The sequence below is a fragment of the Wolffia australiana genome, chromosome 2 (assembly GCF_029677425.1).
Source record: "Wolffia australiana isolate 7733 chromosome 2, ASM2967742v1".
In the NCBI taxonomy this organism is placed as follows: Eukaryota; Viridiplantae; Streptophyta; class Magnoliopsida; order Alismatales; family Araceae; genus Wolffia; species Wolffia australiana.
Genome location: NC_135836.1, coordinates 627,005 through 653,233, shown reverse-complemented (window position 1 = coordinate 653,233; position 26,229 = coordinate 627,005). Strand labels below are relative to the sequence as shown.

Genomic DNA, 26,229 nt, shown 5'->3' with positions numbered 1-26,229 from the left:
GAATTTATTGTTAGAAATTCTAAAAAGATTTATTTGGTATGAATAATTTTCTATATGATTATGATGTCAGAAAATTCTAAAAAGAATCCTAAAATCAAGGAAAATCATAATATTATTCTAAAAATGAGTTCAACACTTTTAAGCTTGAAAACTCTTTGATATAATCGTTTTAATGCAAATAGACATAAAAATATGACACAGATATATTACTTAGGATGTTATTAATGATGCTACACATGTCTTTTGAGAACTTCTCCATGATGTAGCACATACGGCCAACAGATACATGTAGCCTGAAGTGGATCGTCTTCTATCCATGCATCAAACAAAGTCAGAATCAAAACACTGAACTATCTCTAAATGATTTTACTTCTTGTATGATATAACATTTGTGTACTGAAGATATCTCATGAACGGATTTCCCATATACAAACATAATATACCCATTACGTACATGACATCTGGAGGCATACAACATTGGGCTTATAAAATATTTCTTATAATTGATGTATGATGTATCTTTAGGATTCCTGAAATTAAAAAAATGTTGTTTGTGCACAAATTGTGACTAAGGTTACCTCCTTTAGTAACCGGGGTAGCAAGTGATCTGTAATATTTTATCTCATACATTTTAATTATATTTTAAATATAGCACATTAGTGACAAACCCAAAATATTTTAAGTAAAAATCATGGTAGATTTGAGTGTATGATAGTAATTTATTGGTGCCCTAACACCATTTGTGGCAAGTACGATGTCATCTAAATAAAACAAGAGGATGGTATGTGCTTCCACTGAACCTATGATGTACACATTTATCCATCAGTTATAAATTTATCGAACTTAATGAGATGATGATTTAATGATATTTATGATACTATTGATGAGGTATTTCTTCAATCCCATGGATGAATTTCTTTAATTTATAAATCATGGGCTTCTGGTCTCCAATTACAAAGTTTTCTAGTTTCAACATGTATATTTTTTCAATAATATTTCCATTTATAAACTACCTTTACAACCATCCGATGTAGCTCAAGGTCAAAATGAACTACAAATGCTATAATTTTAGAAGAATCCTTTGTTGAGAGTGAACATAAGGTCTTTGCAATAAATACCTCCAAAATGGGAAAATTATTTTCAACAATACATGCCTTGCAGATTGTCATCTTACGTTTTGAATTCCTCTCGATTTGAATATCTATTAAAAACCAACTGGTGCAAACCTTTAGGTAAACAGATAAGACCAAAAATATCATTCTCATGCATTGATTTCATCTATTTGTTTATGTCATTTGCCAATTCAATTTCTGGATGGGTTATCTTACGTTGAGAGTATTTTCACGGAGAATTAAAATGTAATAATTTGGAATTTTAATTCTGCTTTCTCTTGTGGATTTTCTTAATAGTGCTAGTTCTTGAGGTTCTTGAGTTTTTTCATTCTGTGATGAGGGAAGAGAACCCTTGTCTTAAAAATTAGTAATGTTGGATAGACATATGTGAAGATTGAATCATTTCCTTCATCCAAAAAACTATTCGAGTGATGAATCATTTTTCTTAAAAGACAATATCTCAAACTTTATCTTCCCAAGGAAACTCAACATCATTAAAGAAATGGGCATTCCTAATCTCAAATGTATTTTAGTTGTGGGATCATAAATATCAAATCTACATGATCTTATTGAATAGCAAAAAATTACCAACAAAAATGATTGTATTTTTTATTAAACATGTACTTGTAGCTTCAACTAGACAATCTCAACTGTCAAAATATCTCAAAAAGGATTTTCTTCATGTACATAGACCATAGGGGGTTTTAATCGTTGCTCTATAAAATCTTTGGTATTTAATGCCTCATTCCAGAGGCCAATGGGAAGAATTGGCTGATCTGCATACTCCTCACCCTTTCTTAAAAGTGTTAGGTTCTGTCATTCAGCTTCGACTTTTTTGCTAGAAGAGCCCGGCAGGGTGTATTGAAAAATGGTACCAGAATCCTCTAAGAATTTGGCAAAAATTACTAGATATTTTTCATCTGAGACATCATATTTATTGTAATATTCACATCTACGGTCTGATTCATGGTCTTTGTCTGTTGTTGAGTTTATTCTTAACTTAAACCTTATAAATTTTAAACACTTCCAAGGATTCTGATTTCTCATTAATAATAATTGTCTATAAATGTAATAAATTATCGGTCTCCATTTTACGCTGGTCTTGGTTATGGACCAAATTATATATATGAATGAATTCTAAAACATTCAAAACTTGATTGGTATTGTTTCCTTTTGGTTTTTTGTGTTTCCTTGGATACATTGACATGAGTAAAAAACCTGATGATATTTGGATTAATAATTATATTTGATACCATATAGCAAAATTCTCTATTCAGAAATGCAACCCAATCTTTTGTGCCCTAATATATTTAAATCCCAAGAATTTAACTATGTGTCACCTTTTGCACATATATACACAGGATTATCTTCAACGAGAAGATTATATCAATCATGCGTAAGTTTTCATGTTATACTAATGATCCTATACCAACTAGATTTGATCCATATAGAAAAAACCACTATAACCTGATTTATATAAAGCGGAAATATAAGCCAATTTTGTCTAACAGTTTTTACCAAATTCTCTTTCAAATCTACAATCCATAACATTTTGATGTTTAGAAGTAGCCAAAACATTTTGATTGTCTCTACTTATGTCTTATTATTTCTGCATGAGTAGATATATATTTCAGCATCGCTTGGATTTTGTCAACGGAGGAAACTCTACATAGATAAATTGATATGAATTGTAGCACCTGAATTTATCCACCATATTTCTCAAGTTATTTTTAGCTTCTTGAATGTAGAATAAGATGAAATCACTTCAATTCAAGCTGTTCAGAGAAGATTGTTCAGAGAATTTTGGGCTTTAATAAACATGATCCAAACTTGATTCTGTAGTAGATCAAATTGAGGACAGATCTGAAAACAAAAAATTACACCTTTGCATGGATCAAATCTATATTTTCTTAGTTCCTTGAGTATGCATCTTCAAGCCATTCAAATGCTTAGTCTTTGATATATCCATGTGATCTTTAGAGCACAAGATCTTTTGTTCTTTCCATAAAATCTAGTAGAAGAAATTGGATTTCCTTGTCATCTAGTCTCTAGTAGAAGCATCAGATAAGAAAGATGAAGCACTCACATGGGTATGAAATGAGGGTGTCCCTCTTTATTCATACTATTTGGGAAATTTTCATAGAATTCCATGTAAAAATTTCACAAAATTCCCTGTAACCATGATCATTTATCAAATTCCTCAAACTTAAAATATATTTTCCAATATTTAAATAACTTTTGTATATGATGCTCTTGGCCAATGTGTCAGTCTAGTTAATAAATTTAATTGTCTGATAACCTTTATTGGGCTGATCTTATTAATTACCTATATCTCATATAGATTAATTAATCATGGATTGATTTCACCCAGTTTATTGGAAGTTACTGACCATGGAGTGCCAAGCTACACCTGGTTCGATTAAAGATACAAAATGAGTCTTTCAAATTCTCATAGAACATTTTGCATCATAATTTTGCATATATGCATAATCCTTCATCCACAAAAGACTTAGGGTATGGTTTACTGTTATATCATAATCGACCATTCTTGTTACTACTGATGTGTAGAGAAATCATCAGAGAACACTTTCTTACATATTTCTACTATATTTCTAGCGACTTAATTCAATCATCCTTCCTTGAGTCAATCTCGTCTAATATTGAGAGTAAATTATTCCACATTGACCACATAATTACCTTCGTGGACTTTTTGTTGCATCTAAGCTAGGTCGGTTTCAAATCTTCTAATTAAATAAGGTCATAGTCAAAACACAATTTTCCATTTACAAGGAATATTTGGTATCTTGGGTCTGAGTAATTACATTAGCATGACACAAATCAACTTGTTTGATGCTGGGTATAATACAAATCAGGGGTTCATATGAATCAATTCAGTGGATTCTTTCCTTAGAGGGCACCCACTATTTATCTTAATTGTCTCCATACCGATTGATGGTTATAGGATTGAACATGCTCATCATATCAAGGGACTAAAAAATATATTTTTTTTCTTTTTTTGATGCCCTTCTTGAGTATCCTTCGAATAATAATATCTAGCATACATATTTAAAGATTAGTGATACATGTATTATGATTTCATCATTCACTTAATCATTATCTGCATTCATTGACTTTCACTATTACCATCACACAACATGATAATGAATTTATATTTTATCAATGAATATAGAATGAGAAATAGACTGTGTTTGGATTCTTAACCACATATTTGAAACACATTTTACATCACCTAATCATAATTTTCTAGGTGGTAAGTTCAGGATAATATGCCACCATTGGTTTCTTGGGAGAAAGCTTGCTGGTCGATGGACGAGGGGGGTCTAGGGATCAGACGCCTTCAAGACGTCTAAGACATGCTTAAGAAGAAGCTCATGTGGTGTATACGGACCATGCACTCCCCATTGGGGAGTTTCATCTCAGCCAAGTACAGCGAATTTCTAGAGTTGGATATCCGGGGACATTGCAGATGGGAGACTTGGTAGTGACATTGGCTAGCGATAGCCTTGGTCACACATTGGCATATCGGCCGCGTTGAGATTAGCGCCCTGTATGATACATGGCTAGCTGACGCGCCCTTAGCCTGTCATCCACACTTCGAGCCTCATTGCCTTCGATTGACCGTGGCACAACTGCTCATGGGCAACACACGTCACCTTTGGGAGCAGCATAGCCTCCCCTTAGACACGTTTCCCTAGGCCTAGAGTACTCTCATTAGGACCACTCATGACCATCTTATTTGGACGCTTACCCTCGATGGGTCCTTCTCTTACCGATCTTCTTGGGAGCATTTCAGCAAGAAATCCCCCACCCAGCACTAGGGTCGCCGCAACTGGCATCCGACAATGATCGCTCGCGTCACCCTCTTCCTTTAGAGACTCATGCATTGTGGCATCCCGATTGATGATCGAGTAACTCGTATCGGTCACTCCCTTAGTTCTCGTTGCCATTGTTGCTCCGCATCTTCCCAGGCTGAATCTATGGAGCACCTTTTCTTCCATAGTGAGACAGCCCTAAACTATTGGAGCCAAATTACACATCATTGGTGCCCACTACTATGTACCCCTTCTACTCATACACCGTTAGAGTGTTTTGGCAAGATTTTTATCTTGCCAACGCACTCTAAGCATGAAATTCTTCTGGAAAGGGTGAAACTCTTCCCATTTTGCAGGGACCCCAATTTGAACACCATATATCATGCAGTGAGTCCAGCAGGGGATACGATGCACCCACCATCTCATACTGCTTGGTGCCTGTAGCTAGCCCTCACATGTGATCTCCTTCACACTAGGGGCATTACGGTGACCCTTGCTCCCATCACCATTCGACTACAACTTGTCCATTGGCACCCACTGCCAATTGACATCCTCAAGTTGAATGTGGATGGTGTGGCCAAAGGGAACCTGGGACTAGTTGGAGGAGGCGGTATCCGCCGCGATCACACATGGAGTATTCTCTTTGCCTTCTTGTCCTTTTATGGTACCCAAACTAACACAAAAGCCGAGACTATGGCGATACGTGATGGTTTACTCCTTTGCAAGGAATAAAACCTTTACAATATCATCATAGAATCAGACTCATAAATGTTAGTTGACATTCTTCGTGTAGGTTTATGCTCCCAATGGTGGCTGCATCACGAATGGTAGGACATCATTCGGTGACACCCTCGCTTGACTAGTGTTCATCACTAGTTGCGTGAGGGCAACCAGATGGCGGATGCCCGAGCGAACCACGCAATATGCACACAAACTCCCTCATCTCTTTTTCTCTCTTTGTAGGAACTCCCTCAGGCAGCTCGTAGATGTTATCACGTTGAGTGCCTTGGCTTGCTTGCTCTTCGTACACGTCACACATTATTGAAGGAGGACCCACGAGACTGGCAGATTGCATGGAGTGCAGGAGGCGGGGGAGCTCACCCTCTTGCCTGATAGTTCAACCTACCACGCACCTAGACATTGACACCTACGGACGGTGACAGGTTGTACTGCGCACACTCCAAGCATTGCACTCACTACGAGGGCTTCACATACTCCTGCCGGCATGAGTGGTCTTCTCATGGCCTTTACTAGATTTCACTCATGTACGCTTGCTCCATGCCTATAGACTCTGTAAACACTACATTTAATAAATAAACACCCTTGGGTGGCGTCCAGGGCACGTATGGATCAGTCTATGGGAACAACCTTAGGGGTTGGTCGTACCCTGCACCATGTTTTTTGCTAAAAAAAAGTTCAGGATAAGATGCGCTTGTATCTTATTGGGCACTTCCATACCCAAGTTTTTCTTTAGTAGAGGACAGATTGAGGATATATTTCTGATGTTTCTCCCTTCTTGTGATTGATCAAAATCAACCACATTAAAAAATTGTTAGTATTTTTTTACTTTCCAAAGGTGTCATCAGTCTACGTGAAAAAACAATTCTCCATAGAAGATATATTTTCAAATGTTGAGGTAGTAAAGAGGACTTAAGATACCTCAACTGAAAATGTATTACACTTTATAACAAGACATCTGGTGCAACATCAATGATTTATCTTGTAACAATAACATTAATTTCCAAGGGATGTCTGATTATCATGTCCTTATGTCCTTTCTATTTCTAAATTCCATTTTGGCATGATATAAAACAAAAACATTATTAGTGAATAACAACTTAAGTTCAATACCATTAAAATATAAATTTACACATTATTGTCTCTTTTGAAAGTGATGCGAACTATTAGTGACACATGAATGTGATAGAAGGCAATGTCTATAAGATCACTCTAGATGATAAGTTATTTTTTAACATTAAACCACCACCCATGTGAATAACATTATAATTATCAGAGGTTGACATCAACTCACACAATCTCATCCATTATTAGATTGCCTTTAGGCATGGTCTAGCACTGACATTAGACAAATGCACATAAAAAATCTGACATATTGAATAATTTAAATATCACAATAGAGCCTGCTTTCAGTTCATGCTTGAATGAAGGAGACAACATATCAGACATCTGATGACATCAAAGTTAGTGATAAATATGTGTTTTATGATTTATATTACTATTTATATCAAGAATATACACAAATATTATCACTTATTCATGTCAAAAATTTAAAGATCACTCAGTTTGTAATTGGTCCTAACTAATGGGATTTAACAATTAATAAATTAACCCCTCTTGATTCTCTTGAATCAAGTGATTTATTTTTCTCTTTATTTCTTTGGAGCTTCATTTATAACATGGCTGAGGTAATTGGAATATTAATGGTGGAGAAGAGAGAAAGCTAAAGCACAATGAAACCCACTATGGATCAGACCCAATCCAGATCCCGAAAGGATCTTAATCCTGGTCAAAGGAGGGCCTTTTTTTTTAGAAGAAATTCAAGTGTGTGGTTGCTGTTTCTTTACTTTTAAGGAGGGCTCAAAATTTCTGCCAAAAAATACTGTAAGCTATTTTAAGTATTTATTCCTATTCATCATCAGCATGCCTTTTTGCATGAATCGACATCAACATTAGACAAATATATTATTTATTATAACATATGTGTAATCAATATTTACCCAAGAAGGCTCACTTCAGTGAGATATTGTTTTTATTGAGATTCCAAAGTATGCTTCTACTTGTACTAAATCGCTATAAATTGATTTGAATTCCTTATGACCTTTCCAACGCAACATGTTTACAAGAAAGTTCTAAACTCAGTTGTATATTTGACAATGTATTGGACTTATCTGGCCCTAATTCTAACTTGAAATGATAAGAAGTTGGATAATAACGTATCATCTACAATGTATACTTAAGCCTAACTATTTGTCCTTTCCTTCTCTTTTTTTGTCGCTGCTGGACATTTTAGGCATTCTAGGTACATTCCATAATTGGGATTCCATAACATGGCTGTATATGGAGCCTATGTACACACACATAATTTGGAAAGTAGTGGGGCCTTTTGTTGGTGCCTAGAGAGAGCTCCTGCATTTGCTGCCAGACACCCACTAATATTGTCATGACTGATCAGGCATCAGTCCGCAGGTACTCTCGTCTTACCCCATTTCACGTCCTTTACTTCCTTCAGTACCTCCTGAATGCATCCCCACTACGAGGGTTGGGGTACTGATAGATAGGACTATCGCTCTGTGGGATGGGGTCTCTATCGATACATCCCTTTTTGGACTCTCCAAGGATGTGCGCACTAGCAGCAGAAGCCGTCCTTGCACTGCCAGCCTTCAACTCGACATCCAGGTCATTGGGAGTCTAGTGGCATTCCTAGGTTCCCCTTACCCTAAATTATTGGCCACCGGTGTTTGTTGATGCCCCAATTGGCGCTGGAAATGTCGTTCCCCATCAATTCTCTAGTCTCATCTATGATCACTTCTTAATGAATCCAATTGGATAATAATGAATGGGCTAGAGTATCCCATGTAATATTTACAACAATTTATTTGGGTTGTTGGGTCAAATTATAGAAATTTTGATTTGGGGCTTTAAAGGAGAAATTTGATAGGTGTAGATGTCTTAAATTCTTAAATAATTTCATCTAACTTGCATTTCAAGGAGAATCATGAAATTCAAATGAAGTAGCTCTATAAATTCAAATTAAACTGATGTGAAACAGACGGAATGGCACCAGGAGGAAATACAAAGAAAATAGAAGCAAATTTTTTAGATCATGCCCAACTATAACTATTATCTTTCTCTCACTTTATCTAACTCATTCTAGATGTGCTCTAGTTATATAGCCAGCATGAAAAGGTCAGTAGGATCCTGGTTGTTCAACCTGTTTGAAGTAAGTGTTTTGATGTGTTCTTCCTTTCCTCATCATTTTCTTGCATAAAAATGCATGATACTGTTTAAATTTGAGGATAAGATTTTAGGAAGAGAAATTTTGGGATATAAATTTTGATCATCATCCCGATCCATTTCCCTGCCTTTCCTTCATTTTACATCACTTTCACTCTATCTTCCCATTTCTATCATTATCTTTGTCTAGAATACAAAGTTTTCTCCCAGAAAAATAATATCTCAAGTCTCTTCACATCAAATTTCATCACAAATTGATCCATTTATTGAGCCTAATTTTCATTCCATTTCATCTATGTTTAAATCTCTTTCAATCCCCATCAAATTTTACTCTGCTTTTAGGGTATCATGTCCCCTTTCACAATCCAGACATGGAAAATTTTTGACAAAGTCTGGATACCTTTGGGGAAAACCTTTGACATTGGGCCCATACCTAAACCAAAAAAATATTTATTTTTATTCCCATGTTTTTTTTAGAAACTTAGTATAAATCTACATAAAAATATGAAAAAAAACATAAAGTATATTTTTACTTGTGAACTTATTTATTTCATTTGAAAGACAAAAAAAATTGATATATAATTATTTCTTCCTTGTGGATTAACCTTATAATTCCCATATATTTTTTTATTTTTGAAAAACATTATTGAATATTATTTGTACAGTATAAATTAATAGAACCGCATAAAATTGAAGGTATAAGAGAGTACATAGGGAATTTGGAGAGAAATAGGACAGGCACTTGAAGACTTCTTGCCTGGATGAATTTTTATGAATTTAACATTTTATATTTAACAAGAATTTTTCATAAAACCTCTTAAACCTATGGGCCCTTATATCTGTTAGTGGCTTAATCATCTTTATTATGTAACCTTATTAATTCTTTAAAAATAAATTAAACCTAATTGATAAGTTGAATTGCCATCTCATGCTGTAGAAGATACAATGGACTATATTAAATCTCTCATGGAACCTATCATTAGGTAACATGCAGGTATAATACCTCACCTGATAGATGCTTCTAGGATAACTTTCGATATAGACAACTATCAATGACTAAATTATTATCCTTCTTAGTAATGATGCTTTGGAAAATCACTATATTATTCTTCTTTGATATTTCACTAGCTTGGCTAAGGACATAACATATTGTCTTCATAAGACAATATCTTGTAAGAAGCGTGGAAAATAACATCTTGACTACTCAATTTCGTTCCTGATATTATTGGTGCATCCAACCTAAGATGGTTTGGAATTCCATGATGAGGAAATCAAGGGTCATAATCAAACTGAAATCATCCTTCAGCAAGATGGCTTTGGTGTCTCAAGTCTGACCACAAACATGAGCATGACATGAATAAATCTGATTGATCATTAGGTACTTATAAGGATCAATTCAATCAACTCATTTGAATAAGGAGATCTGTTTACCTTTAGTTAATCTCTCCACACTAATGGCAACGAGATTTTCCATATTCATCATATGAATGGGACAATATATTGCTATTCTATTTGACTATTTTTGTGTCCCTCTCGAGCATATTTTTAATAGGAAGATTTAAAAATATATATTTAAATACTATTAATCTTTATTTTATGGTCAATATTCACATAGTAATACAATCTATCAATGGACTTCATTGTAAGACTCACATGTGTGTTATATGAATGATATTGTATAAATCAATATTGAATGATAAGGGGAATGTGTGTTTGGCTTCGTGGCCACATATTTTCATGAATTAGATGAGAAGGTTATTTCAATGGCTGGGAGTTTGGCAGCCATGATCATCACCAAAGTTGGTGATTTATGTCACCACAAGAGATGATACCATTGCTAGAACTTTGGTGGGCCATCGCATAAATGTCTATGAAGGGGATGCCTCTTGTGAATGATGTAACACGATCGACGTCGGGATCGAATGGCTCATGTTACACAAAAGGAAGGGCAAGTGCAGACATGTCATATAGCGGAGACGAGTAATGATGATGTCATGTTAATGATAGTGCGATAATAAAAAAATAGATGAGAAGCATAAATTCGGCGTCGACGGACACCAACAACCAATAGGCTATGGTAAGTATGACCTGGGAATGCCACTAAGCTCCCAATGATCCGGACGTCGGGTTGAAGACTGAGTGCGAGTTCGGCTAGTGCCACTTTTTTTGCGCTCCCCTTCAACAGTCTCAACCAAGGACGTACCGAAAGAAATCCTAATCCTCAGAAAGTGTTCGGAGAAAAATAAGTGCAGCGCAAGTAGTGGAGAAAGTGTTCAGAGGCACTGAAGGAAATAATATAACGCCAAGAGGGCAATAGATGAGTGTACCTGTAGCGCTAAGCGTGAGCATTGTTAGATTTGACAGTAGTGGCAGGCGAGCAACTCATAGGCGCAATGACGGCGTTGGTAGGTGCTGCGGCGCAAGTAGACGCGGCAGCACAAAGTAGGCGTGGTGGTGCAAGTCGGTGTGGTGGAGCAAGTAAGTGCAGCGGCACAAGTAGGCACGATGACGCAAGGAGGTGCGGCGGTGCGATGAGGCGTGGCAGTGCAAGTCCACGCGACGATGCAAGTAGGTGGCTAGGCACAGCGATTGGCATGATGGTGAGGCACCGGAGCGATGGATGTGACGGCGAGGCACGACGATGGCTGTAGCCACGAGCACATGGCAGCGATGACAAGACACGATGACGGCGACAACACGCAGCTGGCTGTCGCGGGCGGCTTAAGCGGCTGTGATGTCAGACATCATCGAGGACGTCGTCCGGTTGACACCGAATATGATGGTTCAGTGCCGGTCAATGATAATGCTATGGGACTACGGCGAGGTGTCGTCCGATCAGAAATCCTAAATGGGAAAATATACTACGATGAGATGCAAGATTCAACGGATTATGGTACGTGCAAGTGCCGACTAATGGTAAATACCGACTCTCGGGGCTGACGGATCACCCGGTGGTGGAGGGGTCAGACCTCTCTAACCTCTTCCGAAGGGATGAGGATGACTACGGCACCGAACAGAGCAACTCCACCGGGTTTTGCTCTCACGTGACGGGCAAGCCGACTTGTACCAAAGGGAAAGACGCTCTTGTTTTATCGTAATAATTTGCTCAACCTGTCCCTCTCACCTACGTCTAACCCTAGCGCGGTGGAGGCAATACGAAAGCGTATTGCAGAAAATAAAAGACAGGCGGGCAGGGAGAAGATGTACCTTGTCGGCGCCCGCGAATCAATTCTCCACTGCTTCGTGCGTCCGTAACGCGTGCGTTCGATGGCGGTGAGGGGAGTTTCCGGAGAGGGAGCCGGAGAGGGAGCCGGAGAGGTGAGACAGCCTTGGCTAGAGCGACAATCAGGTAACAACTATGGGATGAGCAGTGGTGAGGCAACGCACCGAGGGTCTGAGGAGCCAGCAGCAAGGGGGACTCGTCCAAGGGAAAATCTCCAGAGCAGCACCGGGATGGATGACATTAAGTGGGTATTAACGCTGACCCATGATTGGCGAGGGACCGAGGGCGCCGAGACACGAGCAGAGGGTTTGCTCCCAGCGCTCGGTCAAATAGTTTTGGCTGGTCTGATCGGTCAGTGGGAAAGACCATGTTCGGACTAGCGCCGACGTCGAGGGGTCGAATGGGCAGCGCTTGATCAACGCTCCATGCTGACTCTGTCAATCGGGGTCGACCGCGGCAGCCTGGGTGGCCGCGGGCCGACTGCGGGCGGCCACGGGCAGCGTGGGGCAGCCGTGGGCTGCTTTGGCGGCGGCAGTCAGACCTGAGTGGCCGTAGGCAGCCGCGGGCTGCTTTGGCGGTGGCAGTCAGACCTGAGCGACCATAGGCAGCCGTGTGTGGCTGCTGGCCGCGTTGAGCGGCTGCGTGTGGCTGCTGGCCGCGTTGAGCAGCCGCGTGTGGCTGCTGGCCACGTTGAGCGGCCGCTGGCGGCGTTGGGCGGCCTCAGAAGCAGCAACTCAAGCTCTGGCAAAAACGACAGTAGTGGATTATGACGATGGTGGCGGAGGTTATTGGCAAACTCTAGGGTTTTTTCTCTCTCTTTATTTTTGCAGTGGCATTTTCATAAATATGAGGAAAACTAAAAAAATACATAAAAATTAGAAAAAATCACTAAAAATCACATTTTCTTTAATCTTTTTTCTCTTCTCTTTGTAAGGATGGGCCCCACCTTTATAGGGGCAAATATGGGCCTTCCCCCCTTAGAAATAAAGGGGGAGAAGGGCCAATTAAAAGTAATTAGGTCCCCCTAATAGGAGAGAGAGGCACACAAACACGCCCACACATGAGCTAACACACCCGCAAAATGGGTAGGTCTGTACAGCGGTCCCAACACATGCGAATAAACAAGAACAAAGATATACACGGCCGACATAAAGGCCTACTAAACAAAGAAAATATAAGGAAAGGTAATGTCAAACCTTTGTGGCCCATTGACGAGGCCAGGTATTCCAAAGGTTAGATCTCATGCGTGAGCCCTCGCTCGACGAACTAGTTCGACGGGATCGTCGAAGCTGGATGGTCCCCCATCAGTGGATAATGATTTCTTTCACATTTGGAAGGTCATAAATTCTAATGATGGTGCTGCTAGTGCCCCTACTTTGATCACCCACACAAAATATCAGAAAATTTAATGTTATGGAGATGTAACCAATGCGCTATCACCATCTAGGCTGAGTCACCATGTGTTAAAAATGGTCTCCACTATGATTTTTAGAACCCTATTGGTACCAATGATTTATATCATCAAATGGATGCCGAGGATTAGATGCCAGTGTGTGGATTCTAAATAAGAAAGAACCTTAATTGATTAATCACCTTTTTATTAAAAAAACCTCTCTTGACTCATCATGAATACTTCTCTTTTAGAAGTATATTCAGTTGAACAATAGGTGGTCATGGGTAGAGTGCCACGAATGAGAGAGATGGTTAAGAGAAAGGCATGATAGATGATAAAATTGATGTAAAGGATTAATGGAGAACCACCATCGAAAACAACATCCATATGATGGTCTCACAAAGTCTATTAAATTTTATTGTATGAATTTCAAGTGTATCATTGTAATAAATTCAAATTATAAATTATGAATAAGGTATCAAATTGCTATTATTTATTAAGCAACTCATCTGAAATTCACATGTTAATATAGTAAGACATACATCACTGAATATTCACTAAGATCTTGACTTTAATAATTTGAAATGTATCAGACAAACGACATATTGGGTGAAATTTAAACTCATTTTTAAGAATTACCACAACTAAGATATGATACCAATTGATAAATTGGATAAGTATATCTTGTATTGTTTTATTAAGGATGAATATTTAGAAAAGAAATAAAATATAATACATTTTAATATTTAAGAACATATAAATGAATTAAATAAAATTTACATGATTCCATTGTAATCTTGATCTTAAGGGGTAGCATTTTAATTCAACAAGTAATCTTGGGAGTAATGAGATCTATCAAAGAGAATCTCGATTGTGATTCAAATATTGATCCCTATTCATCAGCAAGAGGATCATCATCATCACATCATTATATGTAAGAAAGACTAATCATGTACATATTAATTAATTCCCAAAATAAATTAGTATCATGACCCCAAGTTTTTAGAATGCAATCATAATAAATATATTTTAGTAATAAACATGGATAATACATATTATTCTCCATAAATAAAATAATAAATAGACAAGTTATTATAAATAAGTAGTGTTGAATATTGATAAGATCCTACCTAGAGTTATGATGCTTAGAAAAGCAGACTAAACACTCCATCAGCTGTGGGTAACAAAATATATGGGAGTAAAACACATAAATGTTGTATAGGATTTGGGATGTCACAAACGGGAAGGATGGGAAGTGATAAAATGGATAATGAGTGATGATGGGAATGGAAATATATGTGGCCTATAAGGCAATCACACATTCCATATATTATCCATGTTTATTATTAAAATGTATTTATTATGGTGAATGTGTGGTACTTATAATAAAGTCCATGAATACATAACCATACTAAGTAAATTATGATGGGATCCTAATATGGAGATCTCTAGTCTTTAAGCATATGTTTAAATATTCTTATTCAAAGGATATTAGACAATGACATCAAAGTATCCAGATAGAATAGCACTATCTAGCCCCACTCATATGATTAGTATATTTGGTTCTTTAGTAATTAGTGTGGAGACACAAAGGATATAGTGGGTGCTCTGTAGTAGAAATAATTTACAGAATTGATCTATAATAATCCCTGAATGGTATTATACTAAACTGTTTATCATCTTGATTAACGTCATGGTTCTATAAGTGATCCTTTGACCTGAGGTAGCAAAGACATCTTACGGATGGATAATTGTACTTGGACTATGATCTACAAGTTTCTAATCATAGAATTCTAGACAGTCTTAGTAAGGTGATAACATGCAAATAAGAGTTGATAAAGTGTTAATTTCATCATATTTTTGGGGCTTTTAATGCATAAAACATTAATTTTTAAGCATGTTATCATGGTTCTAGGTTAAAATAAGAAATTCCTTAAATTTCAAGTTAAATAATACTTCTAACAAATATTTAGGTCAATTTTTATATTTTTGATGTTTTTCCAATAAACTTTAAAAAGAGTTAAATATTTTAATTGACCTATTTCTATAAATAAAGAGAAAATAAATAAATAATATGAGCTTTAGAAATTAATAAAATCATTTTACGCATTAATAAACATTTTTTATGAGTTATTCCAGTTATTTTATAATTGGAAAACATTTTTTTATTTAAACTGGACCTTATTGGGCCAGTTTTAGCGCTTAATAGTCGTCAAGTAGTGCAGGGCATACGCGGGGGGGGGGAACCAATCAGAATGCCAATTTGCCCCTTCGGTGCATGACACGCACGCACGCGCGCCGTGCGCGTAGCGCATCATATGCAGCATAGCGCGCGCGACATGGACGAATCAGAGCCAAATTAATGTTTCTCGGTGCAGCGCGATGTGGATCAGTAGAAATGAAGATCGACGATGCAGACCTCGTGTGTTTCATACGTACCCACCGCCGCACGCACGAGGACTGCCGCGCAACGTGGACCAATCGGCACGCTCCGTGCGACTTGCGTGAAAAGCAAATAAGAAGAAGTTAGTAACGGAGTCGGAAGAACATGTTCTTCCGATTCCCCGGCGATAAAAGGGAAGAAATCGAAAGATTAAGTCATTCTTGATTGTTTAAGCTGAAGGAAGGATCGCCTAGCCTCCCTCAACGACTCAAGAATCATCAGGAGCGATTCGGAGACCGATTGGAGCTGGAATTTCACAGATCCGTCGCCGCCGTTTTTCATCGCGTTCAAGCTAAAATCAGTTGAAAAACTCGGCGTTCGTTGCTCAGGATTGGCTCACATTGATTCCGTGAAAGCTCCTGGTACCTCTAGGTTTATTCCTGTTTGATTTTTGCACTTTATTTCATATTTGATTTTCTGAAATTCGCATTCCGTTTATGCTCGCCGTCGTTTTTTTTATGTTCCGATTTTAATCATTTTAGCTCGTGAATTTTAGTTTGATTTCAAATCAATTAGCCTAGATCGATTGTCCCTATCCTATTTTGAATCACATTTATTCCTTAAAATCATAAAATTCATGCTCGTGCTGCTGAAAATTCAGCAAATCGTGAATCACATTCACGATTTGCAATCATAGGATATTTTTTGCAATTCCGAATTAATCAGGGTTAAATAAAATATAATAATAATAATAATTCTTAACATTCTAAATCCGTGAGAAATCAATCAAATAAAATACAAATTACTAGAAAATATTACCTTAGGCCTTCTAGTCTATGAGAAATTTGAATACATCCTTATAAAAAGACTGGTATTAACTATTGTGATAGATTTCTTCTCTAAATCATTTTCAATTGACCAAAAAGAAGATAAAAAAATTCAAGCTGCATTAAGTATTCAGGTTAAACAAACACGTTAAGCACACTTCAAGCGAACTGTTGATCTAGATATTTGTTACAATGACATCCTAAGAATCTAAGATCCATTGGATACTTAAACAACCTAGTAGGGGATTAGTTAGTAATTCTTGTCAAGGATTGCTAACTAATCATAAAATCTATTAAAAGTAAAAAAAATCATAGCTATTAAAACTTGAGTGCTAATCCCTAATTTGAGGAAAATTGAATTTTCCTATCGCCTCACTAGGGTTCGACCCCTTACTCAAGCATTAAGGGACATAAAAATTTTAGTGATTAAGCTTGAAAAATCCCTAAATAACGACATATATACACACATTTTTTAGCTTATCGTAAGGCGCACCAAGAAGTTTGAAAGATGATTGAGTGGTCAAATGGGATTGCCTTCCCTCATTGTAAGAGAAGGCATCTCAAGCAAGATGATACAATGAAGTGCTCAGCCAAGGCAGTGAAATATCAGAGAATTCTCTACGAATTTCTGAATACATTAGAACTAACTCGGGTGGCCAAATAAAATTTTGCTGTTGACCACTCCTGAAGTCGTCCTATCAGCGTCAAGTAGATGATGAATGGCACATACACGGTAACTAATGACAGATAGGTTCCATGGGTGAGTCAACACACACTCATTTGTAGCTTCTAGAGCACAAGGTGTAGCTTCTCAGCCCTTAGGCTGGAGACTTGACTTCTTGTTTTGGTTTATTAATCTATGTGATGATATATTTAATTAATTTAAAATTATAATGAATTTAATTGGGCCAATGGAGTTAACTAAACTAATACACGCGCCTAGATGTTTACAAGGAAATGGTCTTTCAGACATAGGAAGATATACATAAAATTTAGGGGTTTTTATAAAAATACCCACTCAGTATTAATAGAGGAAGGCCCTAAACACAATTCACCTAGGCCAAAATTTTCAGGTCTCTTCTGTTTCTTCTCCCTTCTTTGCATAGCTCCAATTCATTCTCAATATGATCAGGATGGTGTAACGATGACATCAGAGCATGAATGGAGATCGTCATAGTGAAGGAGGAGATTTGATGTGCCATGGATTGCGTGGATATGTCTAGAGGCTGCACAAATGACCAGCTGGACATGACTAACTCAAGGATTCAAGAAATCACATATACAATCCATGCCTAGATGATTCGACTCATATTTTTTGTTCATGCCATTTTGATCATTTTATCAATGTTCCAATGTAAATCATTCTTAATTTTCATCTAGATCAAGGCCCTAGAACCTAACATATAAGACATATTGTGATGGACAGTTCATTCAACCTTTTAACTTGAGGTGTTTTGTGACTGTGACCCTCTAGGTGGAGGTAATTTAACTCATGTCATTTGTGAGAAACAATCTCTCTCAATCTCTAAATCTCTCTAAAACATTCTTACTATGTATCTCACTTACTCTCAATATCTCTGCCCCTCAATATCTTGCTACCTCCCTATGTCTTTATCCTTATGTATCTTGTTCCCTCTCAGACACTCAATCTCTGAGTCTTTACTCCCTTCTAGTCTTTTGTCTCTTTGTTTCTCCTTCCTTCTAAGTCTCTCTCTTAGCCCCTCATTCTCACAACCTCTCTATCTCTCTCAATCTCTTGCTCCCTCTAAGTTTATCTCATTATTTATACTATGTCTCTTGTGCTCTCTGTCAATCTTTCACCCTCACTCGCTTTCTCTTTATATATCTTGCTTTCTCTCTCACACACTCTCTCTCGCATTTTTTCTCTTAGTGTATCGTTCTCTCTCTCTTTCTGTTTGATGTTCCCTTTGTTTCTTTATGTATAATACAGTCTTTGAGTGTTATGTGCTCTCTCACTCAATATCTCATGTTCCATCTCTCTTATTGCGTAGATTTCTCCTTCTAAGTGTCTCATTATCTCTCTAATATTCTCTCTATCTCTCTCTCTTTCATTATCTTCCTCTCTATCTGAGTGGCTCTCTCCCTCATTCTATCTCTCCCTCTCTGTCTCTTATTAACTCACTCTATTTTTTCTTCTTTCTTAGTTTCTCAATCTTTTTCTCTCTCTGCCTCCACCCCCCCACATTGCCTCAGTCTTTTATACACTCTCTAACTGTCCTTCTTCTCAATGTTGCAATATCTAGCTTTATATCTCTCTCCATCTGTTATTCTCATGCTCTCATTCTCGTGCCCTCTCTCTCGATCTCTCTCCCTCTCATTTTTTCTCCCACAGTCTCTAACCCTTTTTTTCTCCATCACCAACCTTTCATTTCCACCACCACAAGTAGAGCCTTCGGCTCCGCATGTGAACATGTGAAGAGAGATATATATATATATATTGTCCTTTCTTTCTGGCTTGAAGCACTACTGCAAACCCCTCATCGTCTGTCACATCTTGGTCATCATGTCAATTCATCACATTTTCCATTATTTTGGTAGAATCCCAAACCCATCTTCTTTTACATCTTTATTTCCTATCACATTTTCCATGATGGAACATTTGGAGGTAATGGAAGCCAGTTTCCAAAACATTATGTGGGATAAACAGAAGGCTATAGATAAAAGATAATGCAACCGACAATTTGCTATTTAATTTTTTAAATTTTATGTTGTGACTCAGGGAATGAGAGAAGATCCTATCAACTTCAAGAGGTGGAGAATTTGGTCTGGCCAGTCCCTCTTGTATCTTGATATCTCCCATTTATGTCGTCTCTATATTATTTTATTCTGGTGTGAACTCACTAATCACCCAAAGGTTGAGAATGGCACTAATACTAATTGGTATTGATTCTGAATCATGATGGTCACTAAGTTTCTATGTCATATTTAAAGCATTTACAGATGAGTGTTATGTGAATGCCTCAGTAACTTACATTCTGTAAGGGTTGGTACTAAATCCAGGTTCAATCCTCAGAGAATGTCGGTTTTGGAACATTATGTTGAAGCAGTCATAATACCAATCCCCCAATTATTCCAGAAAACGGACCTACTCAACCTCAAGAAATAAGAACATATTTTCTTATTGCTTATTCAAACCTGAAGATCTCCTACTTTTTGGTGGTTATCAACCAGAATTCTTGTTAAATCTTGGAGAGTTTCTTTTGTGTATGCTATATGGCAGATCATGAAAGTTTCATCTAATAACCATACACATGGACATTCCAGTTTAACCTGATTCATGATACACAAAAAAATCTTTCAGAATAACTACTTTATTAGCTTTAATGGCATATTTTAAATCCCAATATGGAATGTTAGCTCACATTCTCCATTAATAACTGATTTAGATAAGAAAGGTCAACTAGGTCCACAATTACAACAGTGACATGGAGTTTTCGTTCCAAAATTGCTATGAATAGTGCAAAAAATTAAACAATATGCTTACTTAGACCTCAAATCAGGACATAAAATCTGTATTAAAAAACTATAGGGATTAAACAAGATTATGGAACTCTTGATTAAAGCTTAATCAGATTTGAGAGTCCATCCCAAATCATGGAAATTGATTCCTCCATCAGTGGAATTATCACCTCATTCTATTTCAAATCAGCAAGCATATATAACTCCTATGGTATGGCCAGTCCAGAATACACAATTCGTTCAAGTCACACCAAAACACAGAGAATTCATCCTCCTTTATCAAATAAACTACCGCTCTTAAACAATATGACAGAAAAAATAGATGCAGGAATCAAGAATTACACTCACAAAACACTAGTAACAAAAGGAAAAGGACATCTATTTACTCCAAGATGGGACATCACTGCAAGAAAAACTAAAATCTAATCTTTATCAGAGAAATTGAATACAGTAAATCAAAGATCAACACTAGAAAGATGATTCAATGCAGGCCAATGAAGCCCTTATCACAGAGAGGCATTATATCTCGCTTGTGTAAATCGATGATTGGTTCAAGACCTTCCTATTTTAGGTTGCTCAAGTTATGGGGCCAGATTATATAAATAATGATGGTTTTAAGTACTGATGGACTGACAAAAAATCTCATTAACTATAGTGTCTAGATTAACCATTCCTATTCTAGAAGGTCTTGGATTTAAATTTATCCTGGGACATGATTATCTCAATATTCACAAGTGATATAAGTCATCATGGAAGACTTCCTGTCATTATATGTAGTTGATTTGATAAGATATTGGGTTTGCATACAAGTCCTAATGATGGTTTTAATTAAATTATAATATATTCACTATAAGTTATTTACCAATATCAATTGTTGGTCTTGCATACATATCCCAAATTCAGTCCACTTAGCTTGACCTTGATCCAGAAACCTCAAGAAACACTAAGAAGCTAGCACTAATCCACCAATTTGCATGCCTTATGTGACATAAAAAAGGTAGTGTTATTTTATCTAAAAATCACCAGTTTTTGTTTTACATACATTTACTTTGATTAATCTAAGCCAGTGCACATGCGGCCATATCAATTTTTGCAGCTCTCTATGAATAAGAATGAGGAGGTAATACAAAATTGCTGAATTATAATGTTTTATGACCATGAGATCACCCCTCTTCTGGCCTAGGTATATTTAGTAAAACAGGAATTTGATGAGGATTTGTATTGTTTATCTATCCTTGAACAAAATCATAGTATCAAGTAAGTTTCTCATACCAATTGTGGATGAAGTATTAAAATAATTAAATAGAAAGATAATTTTTATCGAAATAGGTCTCAAATTACTATATTATCATATTATCATCCAAGAGGAAGACATGCCTAAAAGTGTATCAAAAACTCACCAGGGATACAGTAAGTTTACGGGAATGAATTTTGTTCTATCCACAATTCTCACAGCCTTCTTAGGTATAGTGACGTTGGCCTTCAAAGCTTGTTTGAGGTGTTTCTTATTGGTATTATTAGATGATGATCTGATTTAAGTGGGCCACTATTGTCATATATGAGACTGATAAATGGTTGTAGAGTGTCACACACAAATGGTATTTTGGACATCAAAAGGTACACTTAATATTGGGGTTCTATGAAAAATACCCATGAAGTATATAGGAGATGACTCTGAACTAAATTCACTTTTTTATGTACCACCCTTCTTCTCCCCTCAAATCCTCTCCAATCCTAATGTGGTTGAATGACATAATGAAGAAGGTGTAGTGATAACGGGCTCATCAACATGGAGGAGATTAGGTGTGTCAGAATTTTGTACATATGTCTAGAGGCCGGACACAAGAACAACTCAACCAGGCTCACAAGAGGAACTGAGAAATCATGGATATGATCCCTGCATATGTGATTCAATCATCTAAATTTCATTGTTGCTATGATTAGAGTCTTCCACTGAATGAATCCCAAATCTTTGATTTCAATCAAAGCCCTAGTATTTTATAGGCTAGACATAGATTATCCCTCTGAAATCACTTCTAAACATGTTTTTTAAAAAGCAATATTTTTGGCTTTCAGAAGAAAGTGGTAGACAACTTTTCATTTTATTTGATTTGGTCTTGAGCCTTTCCTAATTTATATGTATACTAAAATTTCAGAAAACTATAGGAAATAAAATTATTTAATGATGAGAGTTAGGTTAATTTTTATGAAATTTAAAGCTTGCAATTATAAAAAATAAGAGTTTTATATGAAACTAAAGTATTGAAATTATAGTCTAAATGTAAAAATTATTGAAAAACTTGATTACGGCATAATATTTGGTTTTTCAGGTCATTGAATATTCTCACTTATATCCTCACAATTTAGAAACCTATGGAGATTATTAGAGAGACAGGTGAATTCTATATATGATTCATGCAAGTGACTTAGATCTTGATTTATATGATTTACAGAGGATGATTAAATTAAATTATTTTTTATGATAAAATATAGTAACAATATATAGTATAATGAAATGAATTTGGGTGAATTCAGTTATAATAGATATTTATCAACTTTAAGAATAAAATTTTGATAAAATTAAAATTGATAAAACTTACACTCCAAGTTGAAGATCAAAATTCAAGGCATTTTAGTGAAAATTTCCAAGTTATTGCTTCTTTAAACAGGCAAAACATGTAATATGAATTAAAGATATGTTTTCTGATTTTCTGGTCAACCACTGGTCAATTCATTTTACTTGTTCCAAAGCATGATGTTCAATAGAGGATATGTCCTGAACACCGAAGAAAGTCAAGAAAGGAAGGAAAAAAAATAGTGAATTACTTTTTAATGTATTTGGAATTTAGTATCCTCATCTTCATGAAGGAAAATCAAGATTCTCCCCTAAAGTCAAGGAGTCAAATGTTTAAATACAGACATGTGTTCCAATAACTGTTTAATATTATTCATTTTAAAACTAAAAGTTCTTTGGATAAACCAGACTTTATTTGTATGTTCAAACCACAAGGTTATGTTCCGAAGTATGACTCAGTGTCACATGATCAAATCCCGAGCTAGGTCTCTTGCTCGAATCTGACGTGTGCCGACCTCAATGCTCGAAGCAAAACACTGAGCAGCCTTGATCTCTTGCAGTGAAAGTCTTTGTAATTGCTTAAGATTGCATAGAAGGGGTTAGAGGAGATGGTGGGGACGTAGCCCAGTCAGGGAATAGTGTCATTGCATTCATATCAAGAAAGGTTACATTGTAGTTGGGAAAATTACATGGGGAAAGACGAGGGGTAATACAAATGAACGAGATGAAGTGCATGGCGCCAAGGTAGTGTCGCCTCTCCGGCTCGAGGCCGCCATTCCGCATGCGCGCGCCACCTTTGCCACTACCCATGTGCCCCTGGGTCGGGCGCCGCTTGCCTGCGGGGGTGGCGATTGCACAACCCCCGTGCCTTGATGGTCACACACGCCACCAGCACCTGCGCTGATACCATCGCGCGCAGACTGTGCGGTGCTGCCGCATTCGGCACCTCAAGCTGGGCGCGCCCAGCACTACCCGCGGGAGTGCTACATGCCCTCTATGCCGCCTCAGCGTTCTCCGTGCGCCACATGCCTTAGTCTCTTGGCAGGATGTCTACCTACCCCGTGCCCCGCACACACAATGCGCACGCTGCCCGCGCGGCACCCTGCACAACTCCGCGCGCTGCACACGCGGCATGCCGCCTGACTTGCGCATCCCGTGCCCTTGCATGGCACTTCCCACTCCCGTGCGGCACTTGGGCCTCGCGCGTAGCATGGCGCCTGCGCGTGGCACTTGACACGCGCGCTCACTCCTGTCGGCCTGCGTGCCCATCACATGCGGACTTCACCTGATCCATCCCCCCTTGGGCGTGAACAGGCACACACACCGTCTGTAGTGTATCATCACATATAGGGGCGATGGCCTGAAAGATCAGGTTTGGGCATCACTACCCATAGATGACTCTGTCGTTAAGTATCGTGAGTCTCGATGCGGACACGCCCTCCCAATAAGCATGCAGGCCTCTGGGCAAGGAATGCCGCCTAGTTAGGGGCCTATCACTTAGTCTCCATTGAAGGAGTTACTTAAATACCTTATAAAGGATTGTATTTTGACAAAAATATTTAATTATTTGTTAAACTATTATTAAAGTCATGTGTATTTATCTTCAGAAAAATTTCATATTTTTTAATTTTAATATGAGAATAAATCAATGTCATTACGTCAAGGATTGTATAGAGTTGAATAAATAAAATGTAATGGGGCATGCTGATGTTGGGATATTACCAGTATTCCCATATTTTCAGGACACCAAAATTATCGTCCATAGTAAAGATTAAACGTTTATTGCGTCATCTCAAATAGGGACCTTTTTCACTGAATTGAAATTATATTTGACGCATGATTCTCCCTAATAATGTAGTTCATATGTGGGAGGGTTGATTACACAAGGAACTGGAGATTTTCATATGACTTTGGTAAATAATGTGATTAATATGAACAAGGTGACATAGATAGGATTTTAAAATGAGGATAGAATAGAAAAATAATAAAAAATGTATTATGGAAGTTTGAATTGGAATGAATAGTTAAGCAGAATATAGAACTTGGGAAAGGAGAATTCTGATGCCATCAAAGATATATAAACCCATCTGATTGAATGATAATACATTAGAAGTTTATTGATGTTATCCATGGAACAAGATATTCCCAACTCTATATTCTGCTGAACCATTCATGGAATTCGTTTATTGATGTTATCCATAGAAGTTTATTGTGTTTTGTCAAAGTAGCAGAAACTCTTTTAAAAATTCTCAACTCCATCTTTTTATTTCTTCACTAGTAAATGTCTTAATGTGACATGAGAGGAAAGAAACTTGAAACCATGTTTCACCTACTTCAGTCTTGAAGAGCCTTCAGAGAGTGACTTTCCTTTTGATCATTCCACAAAATTAATTTTTTTTAATTAAAAAAGAGCAAAGGGAAAGGATATACAGCAAAGAAGGAAGAGGGAATATCATAGCCAACACGAGTCCAAAAAGTACCAATTTACAGCCATCGAAAATCAAGTATAGGCTCAAGAATTTTTATATTGATAGGGATGAAATATAATGGTGGTTCTAATTGAGGTGTTTTTCTTCTCCTTTTGATAAAATGGACACCTCCAACACTCTTAAACACACACAAGATAGTACTTTCGATCTTCTCCTCTATTTTTTTTTCTTTACATTTTCTCTTCTTAAGTTGAATGTCTCATGAACAAGACGTTAGGTTTTAATATTTCCTTAAAGCCATATGGTTCATAAAACAATATTTGTAATTTCCTTACAAGATTATAATGAATAAGCTTCAAATCCGGAGGGAGAAAATTTCTATTTTTCCATTTTTATATTTATTTTAATAATTAAATCAAATTTAAATAAATCAAAATAGGTATAAGTAATCCAAAATGGCTATAGGAAGATCAGAAAAATGTATTCCTTTTTAATCTAGTTTATTCAAAATTTAAAGAATAATTTTAAGAATTAATATAATTTTATAGCAGAAAAATACCTGTTCATTCTAATAAAAATACATTAGCCGAGACTTTGGGAGCCACATATGATCATAGACAGAGATTAAATTGAGTGGAATAGAGTGAATGAAACATATACCATGCTGATTGCGATGGAGATGCTGGGGGCTACGTGCCTACAAGCAGCCAAGACGAGTGAATGTTGATGATTTTTCTATAATTGGCACGATGAAGATGGAGACGGATACATGTCGACGAGCGGTAGAGTTGAAGTGGTGTACGTGAGAGTGGAAACCTAGGATACCTGTGACGAAAACCTAGGAAAAAGGATGAAGACATGACTTGGAAAAATAAAAAGAATGCACTCACCTCTTTGTCATTGTCCCAATTGTGTTTTTTCTTCACGTGTCCTGATCTGAACGTCACTCCTTCAATCATTCACTCCTTGAGTACAAGAATGGATCGTAATAAGATTTTA

At 37.0% G+C, this 26,229-nt stretch overlaps 1 long non-coding RNA gene across 1 annotated transcript; it reads left to right on the top strand.

The window, feature by feature from the left end:
- The first annotated feature begins 15,791 nt into the window (after positions 1–15,791).
- LOC144716470 (uncharacterized) lies at positions 15,792–18,198 on the top strand. Its single transcript, XR_013584900.1, has 2 exons — positions 15,792–16,351; positions 17,879–18,198. It is a non-coding gene; the product is annotated as an uncharacterized LOC144716470 (long non-coding RNA).
- Positions 18,199–26,229: the final 8,031 nt, after the last annotated feature.